The 7,218-nt window shown below is 44.6% G+C and overlaps 1 protein-coding gene across 1 annotated transcript in view; it reads left to right on the top strand.

Annotated features, from left to right (window-relative positions):
• Window positions 1-855: 855 nt before the first annotated feature.
• The window catches only part of SCIMP (SLP adaptor and CSK interacting membrane protein), a 20,990-nt gene continuing 14,627 nt past the window's right edge, over window positions 856-7,218 (top strand). The window contains exon 1 of the mRNA XM_011359743.2: window positions 856-985. The gene's annotated coding sequence lies outside the window, so the exon portion shown is untranslated. The remainder of the gene's footprint in view (window positions 986-7,218) is intronic.

Genomic DNA, 7,218 nt, shown 5'->3' with positions numbered 1-7,218 from the left:
ATCCTGCTGGTAGCCTGAAATTGGCCATGGTGGGAGTATTTACATCATAGAAATTAGCAAACACTGTGAATCTTTTTGTTTCCCTAGAGCCAGTTGTTAAACATTCAGCAGACATCCCAGGATATCATCATCATTACCGAGAACAACAACTTGTGAACTCTGGGCAGACCCAGCACATGTCAGTTTGGCTATTTTTACTGACTTGACCGTTCATTTCCTTCAGAGCGGGCAGTTCAACAAAATGGTTGATTGGTTTCATTTTGGTTGATTGGCCCTCATTTTGAGGCTGTGAGACTTCCTGGGAACTCTGTCTCATAGAGTTGCAGGGAAAAACCCAATACAGTCAAAATGGCCAGCTGGACCCATTTCTTGGTGCAGCCTGTTACATACCCTTAGAAACAGGAGCCTTTCCTTAACCACCACCCCCAACCCCCCGCTGCAGCAGAAGCTGTGTTTAGCAGCTGCAGGGGTCTCCAGGGTTTTCCAGAGCTGCTCTCCATGTGGGAAGGAGTGTTGGTCGCGCATGAGCTGTTTTCTTACCTGGGTCTGCCTCTGGCTGGGAGTCAGGGTCCTCTCACTCCTTTGGAGCTCCAGGAATGCTCAGGGGAGGCTCTTCTGTGGGGTCACCTCCACCTATCCTACACTCTGCCAAGTCTCCACCAGGAGCCTGACTCCTCCTGACTGGTATGGGCCTCTGGTGGGCCTGGTGGGATCACAGGGGCAGCAAGAAGATTCTGGCTCCTGGAAAGCCTCGGGAGTCAGCTTCCCTGGAAAAGGGACCAATTGCCTGGTGACGGCGCCTGGGCCTCTGAGGCCTGTGGGCTGAACAGAAAGGGGAAGTGTGGTCAGGCTGGCACTCACTGCTCTGGGGTGGGTGGAAGGCCTGTGGGTGAGGAACGCTTCTCGTCAGCTGTGCCTAAGTCACGGCATTCAGGACACTGCCGTCCCCTCAAGCTGCTCACATCTGGACACTCTTACAGCTCAGGTGAGTATTGGGGTAAATGTCCGTATGAGTGACTGGACTTGGGCTGGGGGATTTTAGCTGGGGCCTTGCTATGACCGCTAGGTGGGACTGGAGAAACACCGGTCTTATAGAGTCCGCTCTGCTGGTCACCAGCTGGGTGACCTCTAAATCACTGTACCTCTCTGGGCCTCCATTTCCTCATGTGCGTTGGGGTGATGAAGAAGCCTACATCTCAGGTTGAAATGACATAATGACTGGAAGTGATATGTGTGTGACGCAAAGGGGTTGCTATCACTCTAGATTCTGATGGTGAGTTTTGGTAACTGATATGTGAGAAGACCCTATGGGATAGGGTCTGTTCTGGAGGCAGGGTGGGGTCGAGGTGTTGGCTATGTGAACTTCAGGCTACATCTTGAAGCAGGTGGATGAAAAACCTAGAACACCACCAGCCTAGGTGTCTTTCTCACTGTGTCTCCGGCTTCCGGGGGATTTGTTTACAAGGCATCCTGCCTTCTAGAGGCCTCAGGATCAAGGTGTGTCGGGCTGGGGTGAGATCTCCATTGTGTCATCTGCTCTTGCCCTCCAGAAAATTGCTGTGAAGGAGACCTGGGTTCAGCTTTGTCACTTCTACGTCCACCTTCTCACACATCACTTGCCCCTAAAGCCACTCCCTTTTCTGGCCCCTTTGCACGCACCGACCTCTGAGGGAGCAATGAAAGTGGAAATTGCTGAGCCTGAAGAAGACAAGGCCCAGGAGATTCTTTTTCTTTTGGGGGAATCTTTTTTCCTTCTCTGAAGATTGGAAAACTTCAGAGAAATAGGAAAACAATGACCCCAATAGGAAAACAACGACCCTCACAACAACCACAGGAAAGAGTTTGGTTTTTGCTGTCTAATTTTTTTTCCCTAGGTATAGGTATTTTGAAAAGTTATCATTGTTTTACGTTGATGTAAATACATTCTAGAAATAGAAATACAAACTTCACCGCTGTCATCAGAGCCTGGGCATTTCTGTCCCCTCCACCCACTTCTAACACCAGCATTACTGCCAGTGGGCCACTGAGTGACAGGTTTTAAATTATCTGTACTGAGGGGCACATATTTATGCACTTAAGTTTCACTTTTTTGGATTACTTCTTAGGCTAGATTTCTAGAATTTATATTATAGAATCAAATGATAGGACCATTTTAAAAATATACTATTTACATTTAAAAATATACTACCATTTGCTTTAAAAAAAAAATGTTTAATTCAATGTATATGCCAATGGCCATAAGGGAGGATCTGTTTAAACACAACTTTGACGGAATAGGAATTTATCATTATTTTAATTTTTGCTAGCAAATAGATGTAATTCCTAACTGCGGGCAGATAGACATGCCAGGAGAACAATAAACTATAATGAGCCAGCATGTACCAAAAAGGGCATATTCATTCCACCCTCTCCTTAGTTCTCTAAGATTTATTTATATTCAGCCTTTCACAGTAATGGGAAGATAGACAGAGGGAGAAAAGAGGCCGGACTCCTTTTAATTACACTGCCCTGCCCTGCCCCAGGCACACTTGGCTTTTAAGTAGCCATCAGCTATCCACAGGGCCATCTCTGGTGCTGACATCAGCCAGGAGGTCAGGTGGAAACTGGCCCTCACTGAGCATGGGCAATGACGGTCTGGAAACTAGAGGTGAATTCAGGCAAGAACTGCTCATGCTGATTTGCAAGTGTTGGCCTAAATATTATCTACAGTCTCCCAGACTCTTGAGATCTAGGTTGAGAGCAGCTCAAATTCTCATTCCATACCCTGCTGAAGTCCAAGGCCCTCCCCAAGAATTCTGTGGTGTCTCCAGGAGGCTACCCTTTTCCCATGGTTAAAACTGGCTCCCAGCTATGTGGGCAAGCCTCTGTCCCATAATGCACTGACCCAGACGTGAAACTCAGAACCTTTCTTGATTTCCTATAATACCAAAATAAAACCGCTCACCCCAGCATTGGGAGATGCAATAGACTTTACTAAAGTTTGGGCGAAGGGGCCACTAAAGCAGTCCTGTTCTTAAATTGCCATGGCCACTCTGTCCCTGAGCACCTTCCACCAGTCACTTCCCCCACCTTTGTACCATCTGGCTGGCTCCCTTTCCTCTCCTCTTTCCATTCCTTCTCCCCCAGAATTGCAGATCCCCACCCTCACCCAATACCCAGAAGAATTCAAAATTCTCCAGTTCCTCTTAGCAAGCCTCATTCCCTGCCCAGCCAGCTAAGTACTTTAAAGGCAGCTCATTCTATTTTTTACTTTTATTTTTCAATGAGGTATAATTAACACCAATAAAATGCACAGATCTTAAATGTACAGTTCAATACATTTGACAGTTTTATGTATACTCTAACTATTGCCCAAAACAAGATGTAGAATGTTCCCATCACCCCAGAAAGTCCCCTCGTGCCCCTTTCCAATCATGTCTTTTCCTGCCCTATTGCAACCACTATTCCAATTTCTATCACAATTGAGTTTAGTCTGTTATTGAACTTCTTGTAAAGAGACTCATAATCTTTTACTCTTTTACATCTGGTTTCTTTCACTTAATGTTTTCAGGATTCATCTATGTTGTTGTATGTATCAGGAATACATTTGTTAGAATTTCTAAGTAGCATTTTATTGTGTTTATTCATTCTTCCTTCGAATTCCATTCTGTTTTTACACAGTTTCACATTCTTTAAATACAACATGCCCAGATGGTCAATATTAAGAATATGAGAGTGAGAAGGGCAGAATGGGGAAATTTTCAATTGAGGGAAAAATTAAAAGAGGAAAAAAGCTGAAATTAATTTTAATAATACATTTTTACTTAACCCAATAGGTCCAAAATATTATCAGTTCAATATGTAATCGATATAAACATTTATTAATGAGATCTTTTACGCTCTTCTTTCCACACTAAGTCTTTGAAATCTAGTGCTCATTTTGCACTTAACATCTCAGCTCCCACTAGCCACCTAATTCACAATAAGTGCTCTTTAGAATAGCCTCATGGGGGCGGTGGCTGCTGTCTTGGACAAGGCAAGCCTTAGCTAAGGAAATCTGTGTCCAAGGCCACGCAACCCTTAATAGCAGAAAGCAAGGAGCTGGATTATAATTCAGATCTGCCCAACTTCCTGCTGAGCTGTTTGCTAGTCCACTTCCTCCTACAGGCACTTCCAGGCCTCTTCTAGCTCCGACTTTCTGAAACTCTAATTCCCTTACACACACATTCCACTCTCACCATTTGGGGCTCATGACTATTTCAGATCACTTATTTTTCATGAGAAAAACTCGAATTTTTCAACATACAAGATAGGACCATTTGTGGGTTGTGAAATAAATTTAGGGGCTTATACTCAGTACTTTTTTTTTTTTTCATGAAATCGGCTGGAATAAGTGAGAAAAAATGTTGGCATGCATTATGTGTTGTAAAGATATTTTATGAAACTTGTTTCACGTATGTGAATATATGAGTAGCTATTACATTGTAAGCTATATTTCTTACTCTGAGGAGCTTGATTTAAAAAAAAAAAAAAAAGCAAATGCTAACTAAACCCAGTGTCTGGAATTCCCAGTGATGGATAGTGAGTGTAATTTCTGTCGCTGGCTCCCCGGAAGTGCCTTTTGGAGAAGTGAGAACGGCGCCAAGATGGCTGTTGCTCTGAGCTGCTCTCCCACTCTGACACCACTCAGAATTGCAACAGGCTCACTGACAAGGATGTCTTAGATTACTGGAGGAATGGGGAGAAACGAAAGAGAAGCTGGAACTCTACCCTCCAATGCTTGTATGGCCTCTGCTTCCTAGTCAGCAGTTTAATGTCAGCAGTAGATGGCAGATGGAGGGCAGGGATTCTGCCTAAGATCAAATGTCCAGGTGAAGTGGCTTTGGAACTAGAATGTACAGCACTTGCATTTCAGACCCTGGGTCCAAACTACTACTCTGCATTGTTACAAGGGAAGTCCACCAGTAGCAGGGGGAAAAGACCAGGGCATCACTCATCTATAGAGTCACAGATATGTATGGACTGCCCAGTGTGTTCCAGGCGATGTTCTAGGCACTGGAAACAGTGATAAAGAGAGAAGCAAGGAAGGCCCTTGCTCTCACGCGTTTACAGACCAGTGTGGGAGACAGAGTGAACAAATAAAACAAGACAGCCATCATGGTAAGAGTATGTGGGCTCAGTTAAAGGAAAAAAATGCATTTCGTGTATTCATCATAACATACTGGCGGTGAGGGTGTGTGTCTGCCTCCCATCCCTCCCCACCCAGCACCTTGCTCATGAACTTTGTCCCATACTTCACAGAGAATGGGAGCTTTTGGGTGTGAGCTGTCAACTTCCTGCCCCCATGCCTCAGGTTGGTTTCATCCAGCAGCACACCCTCTCCTGATTCTTGTTCTCTTTTAAAGGCTCTTCCATCTCAGCCAGTGAAGGTGTCTCCTCTGCTCCTCAGATCTTGCTCCTGCTCTCTCTTCTATCCCTGTATTTCTCTCTTGGCATCTTCACAGTTTATAAACACTCTGAATTCTCTCGAATTTTAAACATACAACATAAACATACAACACTTCCTCATCTTCATTCCCCCCCACCTTCTTGAAATTCAGGCTTCCCTGGCCTTCTGGGCTTTCAGCACACTGAGCCCCCTTTCAGCTGTTATCAGTCACAGAGGTCTCAGAGTGAAAGAGATTCAGAGTCTGTCCTGAGGGCAGTATGATGGAGGAGAAAGAGGAAAGAGTACAGTAGCCCTGAGCTCCTGAGCAGGGAGCATCCTGAGGTAGGAAAGGGATAACAAGCAGGGAGAATCACGCCTAGACAGCAGAGTCTTCCTGGGCCTTCTTGGTCCTGTAGGAACTTCATTCCTATATCATACTCAGTTATGACTATCCTCTAAGGACTTTGGATGAGATTCTAGAATGCCCCTGCTCCTGCCAATGTCTTAGGGAAGGCATCCAGCAGCTCCAACAAAGTCATTCACACCCTAGTAAAAATCAGTTTCTCTCCTTTAGTGTCCGGCACAAACAGACAAACAAGTTTAAATGGAAAGGAAGAGGGGAGAAGAGGGAGCATGGAACTCTGCTCTGGAGAGAGGTACTTGTTGATGAAATTCCATGCACTGTGACAAGCAGACAGGAAAAGTATTTGGGTTCAAGGAGTGTTTTTGAGTGCCTTTCATTCCACCCAGCTACTGCTGCTTACTGCCTGGGACTATTGTGGAGAACAAGCCTCCATTTTTCTCACCTGCCCCAGCTCTGCAGATTGGCCAGATGCAGTATTCCTCTCTGAGGCCTAAGAACCACATGGAGTGCTTGTTAAAAATGCTGATACCCAAGTCCCAACCAGACCTACAAACCAGAATTGGGAGTGGAATAGGGATGTAGGACCCTGATACCACCATTTTAATTCTTTTCCCAAGGCCCTGGTTTGGTGGTCACAAGTTAGGGCCCAAGAGTTAGAAAGATCTGGATTTGCCTTCTGATTTTTCCACTTGCTAGCTCTGTAACCTTGGGCAAGTTATTGAGCTCTTGTAAGTCTCTATTTTCTTATCTGTAAAATGGGATAATAATTATGATCTGCCTTATGGAGCTGTTAAGAGGATTAAACGAGGTGGCACAAGTAGAGTACTTAGAACTCTTGGTAACTCAGAACACAATGCATGTTACTTTTCTAAAGTACATTTTCACATTGAGGTTCTTATTATGTGAAACAAGTCACACCTAGAAGCTGAGGTCTTGCCAATATTGGAAGTTCTTGAATAAGAGTTCTGCTTTCAGTTCTGTAATGAAAAGAAATGTATTAGCTTGGTGTCAGCCTGGCAGAGTTAAGAGAACTTGAACTTTGGCATCTGACTGGGCCGAGCTGCCATCTTAAGTTAGTAAATTACTAACTGCATTGCCTTTAGCAAAGTGCCTAACTTTCATCTGTAAAAGGGGGTAACCATAGCCGCCAAAAAGGTTATAGTGAGGATTAAGTGATAACATGTATGTCACTGGCTCTCAATCTTGGCCTCATACTAGAATCAGCTGGAGAACTTTATTAAAAATAAACAAAGAAAACCCCAATGGCCAGGCCCTATCTTAAGTCAATTAAATCAGAGTCTCTGATGTAGTGCAGACAGCAGCAGTTTTTCTAGCTCCTCAGGTGATTCCAAGGTTCAGGCAGGGCTGGGAACTTCCGATATTCTTCAAGTTCTTGGCGCAGGGCCTGACACATCCAAGGAACTCGATAACTAATAACTAAAGAGAG

This window comes from Pteropus vampyrus, unplaced genomic scaffold (genome assembly GCF_000151845.1).
Source record: "Pteropus vampyrus isolate Shadow unplaced genomic scaffold, Pvam_2.0 Scaffold50, whole genome shotgun sequence".
Classification (NCBI taxonomy): Eukaryota; Metazoa; Chordata; class Mammalia; order Chiroptera; family Pteropodidae; genus Pteropus; species Pteropus vampyrus.
Note: the sequence above shows the minus strand (reverse complement) of the source record. Positions and strands in the feature narration are given on the sequence as shown.